At 39.5% G+C, this 22,079-nt stretch overlaps 1 protein-coding gene across 1 annotated transcript in view; it reads right to left on the reverse strand.

The window, feature by feature from the left end:
- Positions 1-21,607, reverse strand: part of LOC128503842 (actin-binding protein WASF3-like) — a 36,059-nt gene extending 14,452 nt beyond the window's left edge. The window contains exon 1 of the mRNA XM_053474037.1: positions 21,518-21,607. The gene's annotated coding sequence lies outside the window, so the exon portion shown is untranslated. The remainder of the gene's footprint in view (positions 1-21,517) is intronic.
- Between the last annotated feature and the right edge of the window lie 472 nt (positions 21,608-22,079).

The raw sequence follows: 22,079 nt of genomic DNA on the forward strand, positions 1-22,079 counted from the left end.
AAAGTCAATGTTATGCCTTCCCCCACATCTACCTTTTTTACTGTTACCCATTTTCTTGTTTTGCACAAGTAAATTTCTGGTGAAAATAACTGAATTTAAAGCTGTTTTTTATTTTTTACAAAACCTCTTTTTAAGAGAGTGCCAGCCCACACAAAGGTTTTGCTTCATACATTCTGTTTACAGATACAGGGTGTATTCTGTTATATCATATACGATTCCTTTATGGCATTTTGTTATGTATTCCAATACATCTATCCTACTGATGTTTCCTTCTATTTAATAGTAGTGAGACTTCCTCCACTTGCCAGTAGATGGCAATGTGCACACAGAATCAGGCAACTAGGCTAGATTACACTAGAATTTTATAGGTAGATAATCCATCATTAAAAGTTAACGGGAAGATTATTGCAAATTTTTGTGCTGTGGTCATACATCTTCTTACAAAACTTTGTTGGGATAATTACCAAGTGTCGAAAATAAATGCACTTTTTTGCGTTTTCGTGATATATTTATTGTTGGCATGGAGTCATATCCCGGTTCCACTTCTGCTATTGCGTTTTAGCACTTTTGTAAATCTGGGGTCTTCTGTAGGTAACCCACTAGCCATTTAGCTGATAATGAATAGCTTTTAAATGGCCCTCACACTTGATGACAGGGTGAGTGGGTGGTGTGTATGAATATCTTAGAAGTAGACTTGTGCATTTGGATTCTTACAAATTAGTTTTTTTAATGAAAATTGCCGGTATTCGTAAAACGTTATACATTCGTAAACATCTCTGATAAAGAGTGTTAGCAAATGCAAACTCCACAGGAAATAATCAAGGACAGGGTACAAGAGAAAAATACAAAAACACATGTATGGTTAACAATTGCAATGCCACAGATATCTATATGGGAAAAACTCCTAAAAAGAGATCACTCTAAAACTAAAGCTTTAATAGAGAGGTACAAAAATTTGGGAAAAAATAGGGGCCTGTGGACAAGTTACATCTGCTGGAAGGCTGTTCATATGCACTGCCCCTCAATGAAGTAAATATTTCTTACATTAAGAAGGACTTTATTACATTAAATAGAAGTGCACATCTCAGCAGTTGTGAGTACCTCAAGTTTCTTCAGCTGAGAGGCATATCCACCACCTTCTCGTTAAAGTAAGTCTTCCTTACATTACATAAACTTTATTAAATCAAAGTAAAAATCCCAGGGGGGGCATAATTAATATGCAAATGACAATTAACCATTTCTGTGCCTGTAAGGAAAACTGTGCATTAATTTACCTCTACAGAGGTAATTTAGAGCAGCTCCTTTTTTTTCTCACGCACTTGACTCCCCTCTGCTGTCAGCATGGTGTATCCCTTTGCTGAGAGAGATCAGAGGAGACCAGAAAGGTAAGGTAAGTAAAGAAGGTAAGTGAGCAGGTGGGGGGAATGCAGGGGCACAGACAGTATTGGGGGAACACAAAGAGGAGGTATTTTTGGGGGGCCAACAAATTTTGTTTCCGAATAAAAAAGCCCTCTGAGTTTGGTCCAAACCAGAAAGGGCAGGTAAAAGAATTTGTTGTCTAAAATCGAATGAGCCAAAAACAAAATAAAAAAATTGTCAGAAATGATTTTGGGACTTTGTACATAAGTCTAATCAACACAAAACAATGAAACACAATCAAAAATATAAACTCATAAAATGTTTTTTAAACTAAAGCCTCAGTCTCAAAAATATAAATTTTAGGGTATTCATACAAATTATATATTTTTAAGAAAAGACAGGGCTTTCTTCTGATGAGTTGGCCAAAATATATTCAAGTGTCTTGAATTTATTTCATAACATGCTCATCTCACTAGGTAACAGTACACAATACGTGACAGCATAGGCACACATAAAATAGGTGTCATAAATATACTAAAGAAACTCAGTTCAGGGGAAATATACACATTTTCACACAAATGCCACCTATGGTACAAATGTTTTTATGGACTACAACTCCTACCATCCTCTTCATCTGTTTAGCTGAGTAATGGGTACTGTAATTAAAAAAAAATATTTATATAAATATATAAAAACATTTGTGTATAATATGTTCAGAGACTGCTGATTGGTCACTAGCCATTCAGCAGCACTCAATCCCCACAAATCCTCGTGTAAAGCAAAACCTCACGTTTACATGTGATCGTGGGAGGCATCTTGCCACAGGTGCAAGGCAGTCCTTCTCACTGGGGACTATGAGATAATTGTGTGAGTGAATGCATAAACTGCTGCTGAAGACATAAGGTTATATGCCACCGTTATAGGTGTAAAGGCATAGAACATTATGAAGGGTGGAAGGGGATAAACACCTGCAGCTCTCATTAAAGGAAAGGATGGAGACCCATTTTTTCCCCAAAGTCCTAGTTGTCCTACAATTACTATGAATGCTTGTGATTTTGAATTCAACGAGAGAAGAGACAAACATATTCCAGTGAGCTGTACAAACATCACAAAATATGTGAATCACTGGGATTTCTGCAGATGTACACAATGTCTATGCACAATGCTTGCTATAACATTAACTCTGATTGATCACTACAGTTACTTTCACTACATGACAGAGAAAAAAAACCTGTAATGCAGCTTGCTCACAATGTGATCTAAAAAACTACTTCTACTGTGTTCTACTTTCAATTTTCATTTTGTCATCCCAATGCCACCAAGATGTTTTCATTGACTGCAGTGAGTGTTTCTTACATTAAGGGGGGGACCAAGGGATCCCTGCCTTTTACTGTTGTCTTCCATACAGTGTGAGCTGGCTACAAGTGGGTAGCCTTTGGTACACGGAGTAAGTATGCTTCTCTAAGGAAAACCCTACCATCAGTAACAACAAACCAGTCAGGATGCAAAGTAACAGATAACATTTATGGTGGAAAACACAAGGCTTTTAAGGACAACAGGTCAAAAGCGAATAAACATCCAGGACACAAATAGCTTCACTTGTTGTCATACCCGGCCCATGGGGCATCAAATGCGACAGGGGAGTCTTTTAATGTAGCCAATAGATTTGAACTTGGGGAAGGTGAGAAACAGAGACCAACCAAGATGGTGTCCATGATTTGAATGGGGTAATGTGCATGTGGTCACGTAGACAAACGGAAGTTGGAGTGGTGGTCATCTGGTGAGGAACACAACTGCCTATGGACTATGATAATATACTTTTATCATCATTATAATGTAACAGAAACAACATAATGACATAATGTTACACTAAATTGTCTACAAATCATTATTCTAATTTATTATTCAATTTTGTAGGGTTTTTTTTGAAAACCAAACATGCCCGAAACTCTAAGGAGCCCTCGCAAGTTATAGTTTCCATGGCAACTGGTTTTAGAATTGGTTAGTTAATGCAAACGATGAGTCACTGTATCTTTGTAAAATAATACTTTTTTTTCCAGGAGTGTCAGCTCACATAAAAACAGGCCAAACCTTTCATGCTGATGCTGTTGTAACATTTTTGTGGTGCTAGTGTTTAGCTGTAATTTTCTTCTCTCTTGTTTTATGACACAAGTCATACATTTTTTCAGAACAAGAATATGTTTCTTTATATACCATTTGATCTAATTTCCTATAAAACAAATTTGTCCTGAGTTTAGAAATTTCCAATGTTTTTTGCAAGTTATAGGGCAATAAGTACAAGTTGCCTTTGACTATTTCAAAATCATTTTTTAAAAATTCTACATCTGGTAATCATGTCCCCTTGTCCTATTTGGGAGATACTTTATGCCGGCCAATTCAATTTAACCCATCAAACCATATATTTTTGAAAACTACACTCCAGAGTATTTCAGATGCTGGTATATTAACACTTTCCATGCACTAATTCTATCACCAGCCTTTGTCAAATTTTGTGGTAATTATATTTTGTGTGTGTGTTTTTTAACATACATTGTAATTTAGGTATGAATATATAGCACTTGGTCAAGGCCAAGCAACAGCCCAGTGATGCCTTTCATGTATGGGTTTATCAAGTTGTTTGGGGGCTCAATGGCCACATTTGGGAGGTGCATATTTTTTGTTTTTCATTTTGACATCTGGTCTGCACCCATGTTCTATTTGGGACATCTTTGAACCCGGCCAATTCAATTAAGCCATCAAACCATAAATTTCTTTAAACTAAACACCCCATGGATATTTCAAATGCTACCCCATCAAATCATACATTTTTTTAAAACTAGGTGCTCTATGGGCATTTAAAATGCCAATATTTCAACTATTTCCATATGGAAATTTCTGTGAAGCTATAGCTCTAATGGTAGGACTTGCTCATAAAAAAACCATATACCGTATTGGCTCGAATATAGGCCGCACTTCCCCCCCCCACTTTAAGTCTTTAAAGTGGGGGTGCGGCCTATATTCGGGGTCGGGCGCCGGGCAGGCAGCGAGGTTAGGATACAGATCCCCCGCAGCGGTGCAGGGGACCTGTATCCTACTCTCCGATACGCTCAGGCAGCCTCCCCTGCCAGCACTTTCCACGGGGGGCGTGCCGGCACGGGAGGTTGTCTAAGCGCATCGTGGGGAAGGTCACCGGCTGCGGCGATGCGGGTAAACAGCCTCCGCTGCCGGCACGTCTGCACGATGTGCTTTAACAATCTCCCTTGCCGGGAATTCCCACGGGGGTTAAAGCACATCGTGCAGATGTCCCGGCAGCGGAGGTTGTTTACCCGCATCGCCGCAACCGGTGACCGTCCGCACGATGCGTTTTACCCCTGCCCCCAAGACTTACCAGAGCAGACTTCCGGGTGTTTTGCGGGGCCGGCGGGGGACATCTACGCAATACGCGTATACAACTTCCAGTGCCGGCACATCCGCTGAGTGCCGGCACCGGAAGTTGTATACGCGTTTTGCGTAGATGTCCCCTGCCGGCCTCGCAAGACACCCGGGAGTCTGCTCTGGTAAGTCGGGGGGGGGGCAGAGTGGCAGCATATCTCGGGGGGGGGGAGGACAGTGGCAGCATATATCGGGGGGGAGGACAGTGGCAGCATGTTTTTTTGGTGCTCTTTTAAAGAAAAAATCTTTTTCTTTAAAAAAAGCACCAAACTTTTAGGGTGCGGCCTATATACGGGGGCGGCCTATATCCGAGCCAATACGGTATATATTGTGACAACCCCTGTAGCATGAGGGCCATAAATCTCACATTTAGGGGTCTTAAGCACTTTTTAACTGCTCAAACCCCAAAACCAAATCATATAAAGAAAACCTAGCTCCCAATTGGAGCCCTCTCTAAATAAACTATGCTGGTCCAGACTGACCAGCCTAATTACCCGCTAACTTTTCCGGCATGGATTTTCCACAGAATGGGGCCCACCCTGCTCTCCAATTGCTACACCCCAGGGACCCATATGTATGATCTGCATAGCACCTGTGCCCAAAATGCCATGCTACTCATCTCCCTGGGGTTTACAGCCTCACAATATATATATATATATATATATATATATATATAATTTATTTGGATTTTTTGGTGACAGTGGGGAATTATTTTTACATGTTACAAATTTTTTTAATTTTTTAACAAAAAAAATGATTAGTGAGCTGGGCTCCATTGACCTGCATGGTTGAGGTGCCTGCATTCAATCAGCAGGGGGAGCTTGAGAGTTCTCAAGAGGATCTGGAAAGACCCTCTGTGAACGAATTGATTTGACAGTTGGCTGTCATCTTGTGAGTTGCGGCAACATCATTCACTGATGGCGCTTGTGGTTGCTCTTCGGAGCATGTATGTGTCTGTTACTGTATGGCGTTAGAGTGCGTAATTGTATGGTGTTCGCATGAGTGTGTGTGTTAGTATTTGTTATTAGCATGTGTAAGTGGGTGTCGGTGTGTTTCAGGAGTGAGCCTAGTGGCATCAGGAAGGTGGAGAGGAGGAAAAGGAGAAATAATGTGTGTGTATGTAAGTGTACGCTGGTAGAGTGAGTGGGTGTTAAAAGAGAGTATGCGTGCTGGTTTATATGCTTCGTTAGTTATAGGGGGCCTTTAAGAAATACTGAAACCAGACGCCACTAACCCTAGGCTTGCCCTTGTTCACATGAGGTGTGCTTATGAGAGGATCTTAACCCCTTAAGGACAATGGGTGGCCCCTAAACCCATTGAAAACAACGCATTTTGAGCCCGTACATGTATGGGCTTTGTCATTAAGGGGTTAAGGTGGAGTAATGGGTGGAGCAATGGGTGTGACAGTGGGATGGACGGGGGGCCCAGACATTAAGCATGTACTGGGCCCCAAGATTGTGTCTCTTGGAGAGTACTATGTACTATGTCAGAGCAAATGGTTGTTTAAACAAGAATTGTCATCATTAAGTATAACTAAATTCACTTATCAAAAATATCTACGGTTTGTATATTTATTTCAGTCAGTGTAATTGTTTTAAAGATACATAGTTTCAAATAAGCTCAGGCCTGTGGCAAAATATAGCCAAATTAGCTAGCTGTCTTGAAGTTCTCTACCTTCTCCGCCTCCACCCTTTTAATGATTTCTTGACCAATCAACAATGTAAACCTGGGGCACCCATCAATTTAGTATGGATTGTTTGAGTATTAAATACGTTAACAAATTTGTTTACCATTTTGTTGTAAATGTCACTACTGCTTTCTAATGCAGCAAACCATGTGCAAACATTTTCATTATGTTAAAAGAAATTTCCGATTCTCCTTACCTCCGTAATTTGCTTTATTAAATTATGTAATAGAGTCTGATGGCTAAGACCCTCATTTTCAAGCATTGTTATACTAAATAAAATAGTGCTAGCCTTTTACCTTTGAATTACTAATGCACCTTAATGCTTATGATAGCTGCATGGTCCCTTTCAATTTTCATGGTGCCTACTTGCAAATGCATTTGTCCCTTTGCCCACCGCACAGCTTTTTTTTCCTGCAGGAGACGTGTTCACTTAAACATATCTCCACGCGCATGATTATGTGCCATATTTAGAACAGTACTAGGTCTAACCCAGGGCAACACCACTGCAACCTCCTCCGTGCCGCAGTCCCTAATGCTGAGTATAGGAATAGGACAACTACTGTAGTTCTACCTTTTAAAGACAAGTGGGCCAACTCTGCACGGTCCTTCATAGTGTTAATGGGCCAGTTGTGGAGGCAACCAGTCCACTTAACAATAGCACTACTGTGACCCTGATCACCCTGTTATGCAGCAGAAGGCCTGCCAACCCAATGGACATTTCATCCTAGTCAGCCACCGCATGTATTAACTGTCAGACAGCTCCAGTGCTGGCTCGGCGAACACTGTTCAGACCCCATGTGTATGCTCAGAAAGCAGTCTCTTTGGTTTCAAAGAGAGTGCTTTCCTGCTCCGATATCTCAAACATCTTCAGACCACAAAAATAGCTCTAGAGCTGTGGCTTTTAAGTCGGGTAAAATATTTTAACAAATTAAAAAGTTAAATTAAAAGTTGCCAGTTTTGTTAGTTTATACAAATGTTCGAAAATGAGTAGAGATGTCAACAATACAAAAGGAAAACGAATCAGAGAGCTTCTGTGCCACTGTATCCTTTTAAGCAGCTCTGCTTCCTCTCTTGCCTCTTCTGCCTCTTCTCCCTGGTATCAGCTCCATTAACCAGGCCTCCCGGTACACTTCCAAAAAAAAGGGCAAAGCCTCCACATACTGTACATGCTGTCCCACAATTAAAGGTACAGGAAGCAGCTGACCCCATAGCTCTTCCCCTTTGCAGAAGTACTCCAGGAGGCCTGGTTAATGGAGATGATATCAGGGAGAAGCGGAAGAAGGAACAAGAAGAGGTCATACAAGTAGCAGAGCTGCAGAAGAGGAGACAGGGACATGAAAATTAGTGAGACAATGAGAGAGAGGGCGAGTGACAATGAATTTTGTTTCCAAATGGAAAAATCCCTTCAAATTTTGTCCCAAAAAAAAGGTCAGGAAAAGAATGTATTGTCCGAAAATGAATGGACCAAAAATAAAACAAAAAATGAAGTGTAATTACACCCATCTGTTTGAGCTGACTATAGGATTTCAATGCAATCTTTAGTAAAGGATCATGGGAAACAAAAAAACTCTTTGCACCTCGTTGATGGATGTCAGAGTTGGAAAATATATACCTGAATGAATAAAAAAAGTTAACATAAATAAATGCAGCAATAACACAAGTGATACATGTATTTTATTGGTGAATTACATTATGGTTTTAACTCAAAGGTGATGGTTCTGCATTGAGTGTGAGGGCTCATACAACTTTAGTAATACCCAGACACTATATACAAGTACTAAATACTCTTTCTAGTCGCATGAAACTATATTTTAAATGAAAGGTTTACTAAGGAACCAGAGAGTTATATATAAAAATGGAAATCTGAAGTGCTGATTAATGTAAACTGTAAAACGGAAGCATATTTAATTGCATAATTCTTGTGATTGCTTAGAGTAAAATAGATTAAATGTCAAACCTTGCAATCTCACCTTTTTAAATGTTATTGCAAGAACTGAAAATCAGTCTGTTTTCCTAGTTTGCCTTCTCAGCACACAACTGTCCATCCCAGTCCATTCTCAATTTCAAATACTATGGACATCATTAGCATACTGTAATAATACATATACCATCTATTTACAAGAAAAGCAGCGTCTAACCCAAGTGGACGGGTAACAAATGCAAACACCATGAAATGTTACTATTAGTATTATTTGAAATGTTCATGACATACAAAATCATTAATAGTATAAAACCATGAACAGCTCAAAGATATACAGCATTTCCATCAAGACCTCACCTAGTATCTTACCTGCTTCCTTTGTTGAAAGCATGGCCTCAGAGCATCTGTACCCTTTTTGATGCAAACATAGTGGTTATTAAGTGAATATCACTGATGGCTGTAGAATCTGCCCATACGCATTTACCCCTTTTCCCAACCCACTGCTAGTTACATATCTCCTTTATACGGCTTATTCTTCAGTACTTTTTTTACCACTGCTGATGATTTATTGAGCTTCATCAAGCCTAATGAAATAAATGTTGTTTGTCATCTTAATGTAACTAGCATACATCAAAGAGTCCTAATCTAACTGAAAGGAAACAGACCTGTCAGTTCTTTACACAATGACAGGTAGTACCAGCATCCATCCGTCACATGCTAAACAAATAAAAGGCGTACATAAACTTGTAGTGAAACATACAAATATACAGTAATTTCGATTTTACAACATAAATTGTCACCTTTCTTCTATAATAATTATATTAGTGTAAATAGCTGCACATGGGAACGGAATAACATATGAGATTCATTTTTACAACTGTTTGAAGTAAGCCTAAGAAAACACTCCATGGAATAAAAGCCTTTTAGGATGTGTTGGTGTCCACTAATGGAACAATAAATATGTATTATTTGTAAAAAGAATAATGTATTTCTGAGGCTCGCACAAAGACTCTTAAGCTTTGTTGGTAGTAATGTTTGTATTTGAATGATGGCAGTCATGTCTAAAGCTACATTTTGTTTAGGAGCAACACGGGGCAAAAGATAAATGGCTTTAGGCTAGGTTTCCACTTGTTTTTTTTGCTAAAAACGCCCATAAAAACGCCAATTCAGCCACACGGCGTTTTTTTAGTGAAAAAAACGCTGCAGCCAGATGTTAGCTGTTCTTCAATAGGAAATCGCACAATGCCATATCCACTTGGCGTTTTTCTGTTTGGCGTTTTTTGAGTCCTCTTTGGCGTTTTTTTGCTTTTTTGGGCTCTGTGGCAGTTTTTCAAAATCGCAGCATGTTGACACTCTGGCGTTTTTTGCAAGGAAATCTTGGCGTTTTTCTCCAATAGAAGTCTATGGGAGAGAAAAAACGCCATGAAAAAGCCATGTGGGTTTTTTGCCTTGGCGTTTTTTATGGCGTTTTTTCCACAGTTACAATGCAGAGGATGGACCCAGTATCTGTGTGTCCTACGAGAAATAGGCTGGAAACAAACAGTTTCACACAAAACAAAGTTCATATTGAATTTTACACCATTGGGAACAAACATGCCATTACAAACAAACATACCCGACGCATTAACTGGATCCTGCGTGCCAAAAGCAACAGCAAACAATTTGCACCATCATTTGGGGCCAATCTTCCTAGAGGAGCAGACATTCGGAATAAAGCATGCCTTACAAACCACAGAAAAGAGACAAAAGGGTCCGCCGGGGCATTTAAGTAGAACTCTACCAAGTAAATGACATCAGGAGGGGGCAGACACTTGCCATTTATCCGAATCCCTTTTAGCTGGGTGAAACTTCTAACTTGTAAAGGCTGGAAAAACTGCCTAAGGTCAAAAAAAGCAATTTCCACAGAAAGGCTAAAACGCCAGAAAAAACTCCAGAAAAAACGCCAAAACGCAGGTAAATGCAGTGGCAGTTTTCTTGGCGTTTTTCCTGGCGTTTTTCATCAAGAAAAAAACGTAGGACAAAAACCCAAGTGGAAACCTAGCCTTATGGTGGTAGCTCTGCCCTCTGTTTGTTTTCCATGAAAAAAGTAATAGCAATGTGTCAAAAAACACACATATACTCTGCCCTTACAAATGCCTGACCATAAACACACATACATCTAAACACTTTCAAAACACAAGCACATTCTCTATCTCTTAATTTTTTCCTGACTTCTCTCTTCTTTCTCATTATCTCTCTCTTTTATGTCCATCTCTACCTTTCATCTTCCACCTTTTTCTATATATCTCACCTTTTCTTTGACCCCCCTTCCCATTCTCTTTATTATTTCACTTTGTTTCATTCTCTATTTTTTTTACCCCACCCTCTTTTCCTTATTCTTTCTTTTTAGTTCCCGTTCTCTTTCTCTCTCCCTTTCCTTTGTTCCTTTGGTGAAATCAAGCTAACAATACAAAGATGATCCATATGAATAGATATGTCATCTCTACTCTAAATACTCAAAGCAGAACAACTCTGCCAGCTTTGTAAATTGATCCATTATAGCTGGCATTTTCTGTCTACAAGAATAGATGTCCTGGAGAAAGGTGTATGCCATTACACCACTTCATTATGATTTAAATGTCTTGGAGTGAATCAAAGTAAAGCTGACATTTCTCCTCATTCTCCTCGATGGCATTCCTGGTTAGAGGCTTCAACAGCTCCTCCAAGCACTAAGAGCATATATTGGATTTATAATAAAACGCGGTCAATGAGACATTGAAGTGCTTGTCTCACATTTGTTGCCGATAAGTGGAACAACCGTAATAGCTTTTCCAGAATCATGCTATGAACGAGCATTTCAATACATTTCAGAATAAAAACAAATAACAGGATTACATTTGACTAAATTCATGTGTCTTAAAATGACTGTCAGCCCCTTAAGGGAACTCCAAATGACTCTGTAATTACTAACAGAATAATATTGGTATTTAGAGATGGACATCTATTAGAAACAGTTGCATTTATCTACCCGGTATGATTGTTGTTTCAAAAACATATGTATTCTTTTACTTGTGATTTCTTTGGTACTGAATGTACACGTCTCTTTCACAATGTATTAAAAGGACTGTTGGCTTGCTAAACATGCCCCATTAGACACGCATAGAACTATAAACCGTGAATATATATGCAATGTGTGGGATTTTACTGCAGACTCTCTAGTCTCTAGAACAAGCATAGAATGATGAAGCCTTTCTTCTGCTAATGCACTGGTCTAAATTGCTCTAAATTACCAATTTTCTGTTTCCCGCTATCATTAAACCATCATTAAACACATAGTAACCACGTGAATGAGAGGCAGTTACAAGCAGATCTCAAAGGACTACTTTATCATCCATATCAAGGTCATTTCTATGTTTAAGTAAGCTACCAGTCACATAATAGCATGTTATACCAAAATGGCAGAATAAGACTTTCTGAATACATATTTTGTAATATCTGTGAAGTATACATTTTATTCTCAATATAGGCTTTGCGATAAAAATAAACTAAACCTTTACTTTAGGTGGGCACTTTATGCTTTAGTTTATTATTTTAGTGGTATTAAAAATGTAAAGTTATGTGACCTTATGATTCTTTTTAGATAAAATTGCATTGTTTAAACTATAAAGTACATATATCACTATGTCAAATTGGAAGGAATAAATCTACCCAATGGCTATCTCCTTTTGACTATACCAATCTGGAGTTGGAGGCTGATACTGGGACATTCTAGATCTGCCACAGACAATCCAGTATGACTTACCAACAAATTTTGGACTGCAGTCATTTTTATAATTCTTATTTCAAAAGGCCTATTTGGTTTCCATGGAAACCTGGGTATTCACTAACCTAGTTAACTAATCTCGCTCTACTATGTTCTGCATTACAATTATGTTGTATGCTACCACTAGGCAGCTTGAAAGGTGAGAATAACATTTTGACTTTATTGGTTTTATATGTGTATTGTTGCCAGGGCAATATTATGAATTAACAGTGTAAAATAAGTCTTCCAGTACCTGTAACTTTGATAAATACTACCTCATTCTAGAGATTATACCTTTAAATGAAGCAGAACGGAAACAAGTGCTTATCACCGTTGGGTGAACTCCCTGCACAGCTGTGTCTGTGACTCCTGACAGATGTTCTCTCACAAAGATTTGTATAACTTGACATAGATGCATTTCTGCGGCATATTATCACGGTAATCACCTGTCCCAGGCAGATAAGATTTCTAAATGTATTATTACTTGGATTTAAGCCATCTTTGTGTCTATCTATCTATCTATCTATCTATCTGTGTGTATCAGTACTGATTGACACCAGAATGACATCTGTGTTGCTTCCACAGGTTGCACCTTTTGAGTGAAAGGAGGTGTACAAAGTGATCTTCACTATCCACCCTTCTGTCACCCAAAGAACATTATAAGAATCTCCCTAACCTTCTAACTGGGAGATTTAGAGGTGCTTTTTTGTAGAAGAAGAGGAAAAAAATATTTTAAGAGCACTGACCTCTTTAGGACTTACGAATTAGACCCAAGAAAGCAGTTTAACTGCCTTCATTTCATTCAGCTAGTTTCTAACTGACCGCGGAGTGCTTCATTACTGTGGAAAAAACTAAAGGGGGTGCTACCCTAGCCCTTGCATGCATGCACACACACAATATATATATATATATATATATATATATATATATATATATATATATATATATATATATACAGTCCATAGAAAATGTAGGGAGCACTCCCAGGACTTTTTCACACTTCAATAATAAAGTTATTCCACTCTATAAAAAAAAAACAAAAAAAAAAACAATTGATGTTTTCAGAAAAAGTCTTCCTTCCTACATTTTCTATCTACTGAATAACTTTTTAATATTATTATTTATTGTTTTATATAGTGCCATCAAATTCTGTAGTGCTGTACAATGGGTAGACAGGACGTAACAAGTAGTAGTGACATAACAAATTGACAGAGACAACAGGTGAGGAGGTCCCTGCTCAAACGACCTTACAATCTAGTGTGTATAGCACCTGGGCGAATCGAAACTTATGTTAATTGCCAAGCTAAGTGCAGACATTGTGGACTTTTGTGTATATATAATTGTCTATGTACAGTATCTAGCTGCATCTATCTATGTGTGTCTGTCCAGTCTGCATCTGTCTGTGTGACTATTGATCCCTCTATATTAAGCTTCCTGTCTGTATTTGTTGCCTGTAGTCTTCATCTCCAATTCAGGAAAATGCTGTGTCACCTCGGCAATACAGAGAGCGAGGCTTCACACATTACTTCACACATGTGCTGAGGGAAAGTCAGGTCTCAGGAGCTAGTTTAGCCATAGCAAACAGAACGTTCTTCCACAGGGATGAGGAGGCTCATCCCACCATCATCTTCCAAGAAAGGACAGTCTGTTGGTTGACCCAAAACCATTCTGTCCCTATTTCCTCCGCTGATGTCTCTCTCTTCTAGGAGCTCAGAATATTTGCTTGTAATATGCGTTTACAAAAACATGTCTATAAACAGCAGAAGATGTTTTTTTAGCAACGTAATTGTGTACACTTATTGTTTTAAATGCCTTCGTTATGTAAATAGCTATCAATAAATCACAGTCGCATTAAAGGTTTTGGTGAAACCCCCAACCCCCTGGCACCACCTATAACCACACCTATTAAGAGTACCCCGATTCGGCTATTACAAGTATTGGGGGCTATGGGTTAGACCTTAAATTAATATGCTGAATGATCTACCCACTCCCAGACTAATGGTGCAAAAATATGACAATATAAAAGTTTACAATAAAAGGCTGATTTACAGTATTATATACAGCATGTATTTCGCAGAGAGGTGTGCAGAAAAGAAGACAATGTCCTTTGGTTCACAAAAAGTAACATAGAATATGTGAATTGTTTAAATGAAAAATGGGAAACAATGCCAGAATTTTTTTCAGGGATTAGCAAATCAAACAATGTCTGCTTCACTGATCTCTGGCTTAGCACTAAGTGAGCTGTGTTTTACTTTACCAGTAGCTGATGTAGGCCTCTAGTGTCAGGGTTCATTAATGACGCCTGCTGGCACCTATCTTACATGATCATGTAGTAGCGTACCTAGCGGGGGCGGGGGGGCGGTCCCCACCGGGTGCCGCTCATCATGGGGGTGCCAACTTGCCGGAACCGGGCACCCCTCCAGAGACGGACAGTAATGTCCGCCGCTGGAGGAGCAGGCTCGGTTGGGGAGATCACCGCCCACCGCCGTCCGTGCCCTCTGAACCGGAAGAAGACGGAAGAAAACAGAAGAAGAGCGAAGAAGAGGAAAAGGAGCTGACTGCTGAAAGGAGAAAAGAAACAGAGGAAAGGTAGGAAAGCATTCAGTTAAAGTGAGAAGGGAGGGGGGGTAGACAGTGAGACGGGGGGTATATAAGTATATTGGAATAAATAGTGAGAATGAGTGAGAGAATAAATGAATGTGTGAATGCATTGTGAGAATGAGTGAGAGAATGGATGAATTGTCAGAATGAGGGATATAATTAATGAGTTTGTGAGAATGCATTAATGTTAGCAATCATACTCCTATCATGCCAAGTCAGCTAGTACATGCTGGAATCTGGGTATGCCTGGGCATGATAGGAGTGTGATTGCTGTTAACAATCATATATACATATATTAATATTGTTATTTAATTTTTTTGTCCTATTTTGGTGTTTTACTTACCTTTAAATAGAAGTGTGAGATTTTTTTTTTTTTTTTATGGTGGGGAGTCATATTCGGTTTCGGACAGGTAAATGCTGCATTTTCAGTGTCAGTCCAGAATTTGTTTTGGTGCATCCCTACTACTAAGCCAGACAGTGAAGTGGTAGGGCTACACCACATCAATGTTTGGCTTAGTATATAGTGATAGGAGTTATGCTGCACTATCGTTAATGTCTGGCTCAATGTATAGTTATAGGGATTACGCTGTACCACTGTCAATGTCTGCCTCACTATATAGTGATAGGTGTTATGCTGTACCACCATCAATGTCTGCCTCAGTATATAATGATAACAGTAATGCTGTACCACCTTCAGTGTCTGCGCCAGTATAAAGATAGAAGCTATGCAGTTTTAAAGTGTGTGTGTGTGGGGGGGGTGCCACATACAGGATCCGCCCCAGGTGCCAAATACTCTAGGTATGCCCCTGTGATCATGTACTAGATTGCTAAACAAACTAACAATCTATCACACTGAATGGGTTAAAGGAAATACAGAAAAGGTACACAAAGGGACATTGAAGGCATCACCGTTTCTCTAAGACACATTTTCGCATCAGAGCCGGATGCCCAGGATGGCTAACGACAGTCGTGTAAACAAAGCAATTCTAGCAAAGGTCTAGAAAGTTGTAAAAGCGGTCAACACAAGCATTGCCATTGCCATTTTGGTCCCAGAGAAGTCCATAGAGATTTACATCTGGAGAAGAGACTTAAGTCATATAAGTCATGGCACTTTCAGCTGGTTGCCCAACTTTTACCCTTCTACACCTCAACAGTTTTTATATATCTCCTACTGATTTGCACACCAGGTACATTTTTTATCATTATTATGTATACATCTTGGATATAATTAGCACTATATTTGTTATTCATGGAGTTGTACGGTCACATGCATCAGTATTAACTCTTTGGCTGCCATGCTAAATGAACTATTTTAATCCATCTCATTCATATATAGATATTAAATTATAGCAAAATAAAACGTAAAAGAAAACCAAAACAGATGGTACATCTTGGCCATTGTTGAAGTAATTTACAGCAAATTAACATTTAAAAATGCAACAAAATAAATAAAATGCTGATATGATGCCAATTGTTCTAGATTGTGGCCCTCAAGCAAGGCCCTCTTTAATGTATCGTTTGTCTTAGTCTTTCAATTTTAGATTTGTCTTTCTCCTTGAATATATGTATTCTAAGAAGCACTGTGTAAATTGTTGATGCTATAAAAATAGTAATAATAATTGCGGCTTCTGTTTAAAAACCTATTGAAAATTCCAAGTATAGTCCTCGGGATCACAGAGATAAGCTGTTTTATTCAACGCATGGCATGAGCTAATATTCAGGGCTCCCTATTCACTGGCCCAGTGCCAACCGAATCAAAGTTATGCCTGGATAAAAGATGGGGGGGAAATTGTGTATTTGAGCATTTAGGGAAGGTCCAACACAAAAACCTGTTGTTTCCTTCCCCTACTGACCCATCATCAAACATCATGTTGTAGTTCCACAACAGCTGGAGGGGCACTTGTTGGTTATCTGTGTTTTAGAGGATAATTTAGTTACCATGAATACATAACTAGAATATTAAGTGGCATTTGGAACGAAAGAGTTGACCACCTCAGATTGTGCAGGGTTGTTAACAAGGCTCAAGTAGGTATTAAATGTTTTCTTTTTTTGTTTTTAATGAAGTTACTAAATATTTGGTAAGAGGACCACATTACCCATGTTTTCCAGGACAAACATACATTTGTTGCTGGTCAACCCATGTAAAGTGCTACCTTGCAGCCTGGGGTACGTATAACTGAGTAACTTATTCAATTCTGTGAGTTTAGGCATCTCTCATACTGTGGAACGGCAGTTTACAATAGTCATTCATCATTTTAACTCCTTAATGCAAAAACAGTCAACTACCAATAACGTGCCTGGCACGTCATGGCATTAAACAAGCCTCGATGTTGAGGCATTCAGGAACACCGAGGTGGAGATGGTTGACAGTGGCATCAACGTCCACCATACACTTAGAGCTGAGGAGGCGATCAATGATTGAGGCGTTCAGCGACACCAAAAACTCACCCCAGGACACACTGTGACAGCCCCGGAAAGAGGTCACAAGAGCCACTGTGAGAGATTTTGCCTCTCAAAAGATGGTGACGCCCTTTAAAAAGAAAAAAAAAGTTTCAAGGAGGGTCTCCCCAGACCCGATTGAGAACTCTGGGCTTTCTAACGACAATGTGATTAGCAAAAAATACAAAAGAAAAATGAAAAGGAAAAAACAAAAAAAATGATTAAAAAAATAGTTAAAAAATAAATAAAAATGTGGTAACATTTAAACTAATTATGTGGTGATGTCACCATCAGGGGAACCATCCACTTCCAAAAAAAAAGTTTACTTTCATGAGTGAGTGATTAAATTAGCGCTGTGTCTTCCCAAAAATCCTGACATGGAAAGAGTTAAAATACTAGCATTTCAAATACCCAAGGAGGGTCTACTTTAAAAAAAATGCATTGTATGGTAAATTGGGGTGAATTGAATTGCCCCAAATAGGGTATAAGCGCAGACTGACCAGATGTCAAAATGAAGAATGTTAATGATAACATTTGTGAAGGAAAAGGGTTACAATACCAACATTTGAAATACCTTGGGGTATCTAGTTTTCAAAAAGATATGGTTTGATGGGGTAAATTGCAATGGCCGGCTTCAAAGATGTACCTATAGAGGACGTCTGGGCAGAAGGACGAGATTTGGAAAACAATAGTTTTGAAATAGCAAAATGCTACTTGTACTTGCAAAGGTAAATTTTTTATAATATGTACCTTAAACCTGCACAAAAATGGAAAAAAACCAAAAAAACATTCTAACTATTTTCTATCTAGCAGAAAAAGTGAGAAAAAGTGCTTTTTTCAGTTTTTCACAATATTTTATTTTTTTTTAATAGGGAAAAAAAGGCACCTGAAGAAAGTCCTTCTTGTTCTGAAAAACCCCAATATATAATTTGTGCGTGTGCAGTAAATGGGAGGGAAGAAAATTACAGCTAAACACAAGCGCAGAGAAAAATGTTAAAACAGCCATGAAGGGTACAAAAAGAATTAAAAAAACAAACAGTCTGTTCCTAAAGAGGTTAAATGTACAGATATACTGGAACACATGGCCAATGGAGTAACCTCACTTGGTAACAATACTTTGTTAATTAAAACCAAAAAAAGTTTCTCCTAGTGGCTAACAATTTCCATTTGGGCAATAGCACCCTGGCTCCCATTACCAGCCATCCCCTTAGTGGCACTCTGAATATAACGCATACATGGTGACGTTTCACGTGTAAATAAAAATAATGATCTTGTTACTAAGGAGTGGAAGAAGCAGTGGTTTCCTGGATAATTAGCAGTGACACCATGGCTATTAATTAAAGCAGCAGGGCTGTGTGTGTAAATAACAGAATGACACTCTGGGGATAGTGTACATTACATGAAATTGTACCAATTGCAAAAGTAACAAGCACTGATGCTCTGGATGTTAATGAAAAGTTGAATGGTGGGTAAGATACCAATGTTGTTGTAGCTTTACATAAAATAGGAAGGAATAGGAAAACAAACATCTGGCAGCAAGTATGTTACGTTATACTTTTTATCAAGCAAGAAGTTATGCAGCTATGGATGAACTAAAACTCCCATGATCCTCTAAAAAGCTTTTTTTAAAATGTATTTTTTTATATAGTGAATAGCTTTCAAAGGATCATAGGAGCCATATCTCAGTAATGACTGGGCAGCTGCAAATTGGTAATTACTAAATGCTAATACAAACAGTGTCTGACGGAAAAATATAAAAAATATGGCACAAATAAGGCAAATAATCATAATAAAGTTAGAGTATGGTATTTTGACGGTTCATAGAAATTGACTTTAAAGATAAGCATAGAGCTGCACGCCTCAGAATAAGCAAAAACCTTATATAAGTGCTGCATATCATATGTACACTGTCTCATTTACAACATGTCCCACTTATAGTGATTCATACTGTTACTGTTTTCGCATTAGATTGTTTGACAAGATTGTGTGCCCTCTTACAATTAAGTATTATGGAACACCTAACATAATGTCTCTATACATATACACAATATGAACAAACATGGATACCTGACCATCACACCTACATGAGCTTAATACCTAAAACCATGAGTATTAATAATGATTTGCCACCCCCCTAGCTCACTATAATAGCTACCATTCTTCTTGGAAGGCTTCCACAAGATTTCATAGTGCTTCTGTGAGATTTTGAGCTCATTCAACCAATGAGTATTTGTGAAATCAAGAACTGCTTTTGGATGAGAAGCCCTGCTTTTAAACGCTCAGGGCTCTGTGGGGCCACTCGAGTTCCTCCACACCAGACTAGTCAAACCATGTCTTTATGGAGCTTGCTTTGTGCACGGGGGCACAGTCGTGGTGGAACAGGAAAGAGCCTTCCCACAAAGATGGAAGCATGCACTTGTCTAAAATGTCTTTGCAAACATTACCCTTCACTGGAACTAAGGGCCCTAGTCCAAACCCTCAAAACCATCACAAGAACATTATCCCTCCACCAAACTTTAAGTAGGCACTATGCATTCCAGTAGATAGCATTCTCCTGGCATCTGCCAAACCAGGATTCATTCATCAGACATCCAGACAGTGAAGTGTGATTCTTCACACCAGAAAACACGTTTCCACTGCTCCAGAGTCCAGTGATGGTGTGCTTTACTCCACTCCAGCCGACACTTGACATTACCATAGTGATCTTCATAGTGTACACAGCTGCTTAGCCATGGAAACCAGTTTCTTGAAGCTCCTGACACACAGTGATGGTGCTGTTGTTGCTTCCAGAGGCAGTTTGGAGTTCTGTAGTGAGTGATGCTACACAGGACAGGTACTTTATTCTAGCTACTTGGTGAACCTGATCTGTGAGTTCCCAAGGTCTACCGCTTCATGGATGAGCTGTTTTTACTCCTAGACTCTTCCAGTTCACAATGATAACACATCCAGTGAAAAGGACAGATTATCAGGGCAAAAAGTTTACGAACTGAATTGTGGCAAAGTTGGTATCCTATAACAGTGCCACCTTTTAATTTACTGAGCTCTTCAGTACAGCCCAATCTACTGCCAATGTGTCTGTGGAGACGGCTGCCTATGTATGTGATTTTATACTCCAATGCGTGTAGCTGAAACACCTAAACTCAATAATTGCGGGGGTTGTCTAGAAAGATGTATATATATATATTTATATATATATATATTTATAACAATGCACCATGATAAAAGGTAAAAGACATTAACATGATTTTAAGCTGGGAATGATTTAAGCTGGGAATGAGAAGCATTTTAACAGTTCTAATTATACGTGATCAATATAAAACAGTGGGTTTCCATACTAATGTGCAGGAGTAATGTACATGATAAAAACTGGAAGCTTTATTTTGAACAATATTGGTTAAAACGTCACATGCAGGCTTTTGTGTCTTTTATGCATGCTATTAGAATACCACCAGCACCAACCAGGGAGCCACACCTGAACCGTACTATACATATAGGGGATAAAGGTGAGGTTCTATTTGTAGGTTTTTTTTATATGTTTGTTTTGCTGTTTTTGTAGCATGTCCCTGTCGTTAAGATATTGTGGAACAGGGATTAACGTCAACAAACACCATGCAGTGCAATTTTAGTGGGGTGGGTTGAATGGGAAGGTGTAGCAAGGTGATCAGACTCGACAGGTAACCAAAGGGGTTACGCTTTCAGATGCTAAAAGAGTTAATGGTTTGATGGCATAAATTATGCACTATAAGCCAATGTATCATGGCACCTGGGATCAACATGCAGCACTACAAGCCATCATAATATAGAGGCAGACATGTCGATACATGACAGATAGATGGATGGATAGACAGACAGATAGTTTACAGTGCAAACCAGCAACTCCCACTATCCCGCCCCCACATCATTACTCCTTTTGCATCAGTTTCTCCATCTTTAGCAGCATCCCCATCCCACTCCTGACCACAAGACCCACCCGTGGCTACGGCATCCCTGTGAGCAGCTCCCAGCCGAAAACAGTGCCGGACGATACATTACTGCAAAAAAACATCGACCCGTCACATGCCGCAGATCTCAGCAAGACCCTCTCTGACAGAGGATGCCCCAAACCGCCCCTCAGCAGGCTAGACATAGCAACTCCACACAGAAATACACTAGAGACAACATCATCAATCACCCAACCGTGCAAGGGTTAAAATAAGCATCAACCTGTCTCCAGAACCCTGCTGAGCAGGGGTATCTACCTTGCAGATTTTGCCCCACGTGCCCCAGCCCTTGTCATTCTTATTTTGGGGTATCCTACCTTCAGGGGTCATGAGTGTGCGTGGGATGTGCAGAGCGTGCTGCCCCAGGCTGGGAAAGCACTGCTTCTCCCGTTACTCTGCAGTGCAGGCAGCGCGCATGCGGAGCACTCCGGCTGTGCTGACATGAGAGCTGCAGCCTGTGTGTGCCATCCACTCCCGGGAGAAGGAGGGGGCGAAATACCCCGGAACTTAACCCTAACACGGCTGCACAGGCAGATCACTCATACGTGAATGAAAGCACACAAACACGTTAAAGACATTGCCTGAATTTGCGGGAGGGGTTGGAAGGCTATTAAAAACCCTCTATTCCAGCCCCTCCTAAAATGTTACGTCATTGTACAAGAAATCGCGGGCAATTTGGATTCAGCCTCAGTAAGCACAGTTCTCGGTACACGGGAGAAGCCACCAATACTCTCTAGCCGTTGCTCAGAGACACCATTGCTATACTGGTTCTCCCCCTCCTTTTCTCTTCACCCTCGCCTGTCAAACGTACATTGTTATCCTGCTCTAATTTCCTTCATTCCCCACTCATCCTTGTTAGTTCCTTTCTGCAGCCCTGTT

This window comes from Spea bombifrons, chromosome 8 (assembly GCF_027358695.1).
Source record: "Spea bombifrons isolate aSpeBom1 chromosome 8, aSpeBom1.2.pri, whole genome shotgun sequence".
Lineage (NCBI taxonomy): Eukaryota > Metazoa > Chordata > Amphibia > Anura > Pelobatidae > Spea > Spea bombifrons.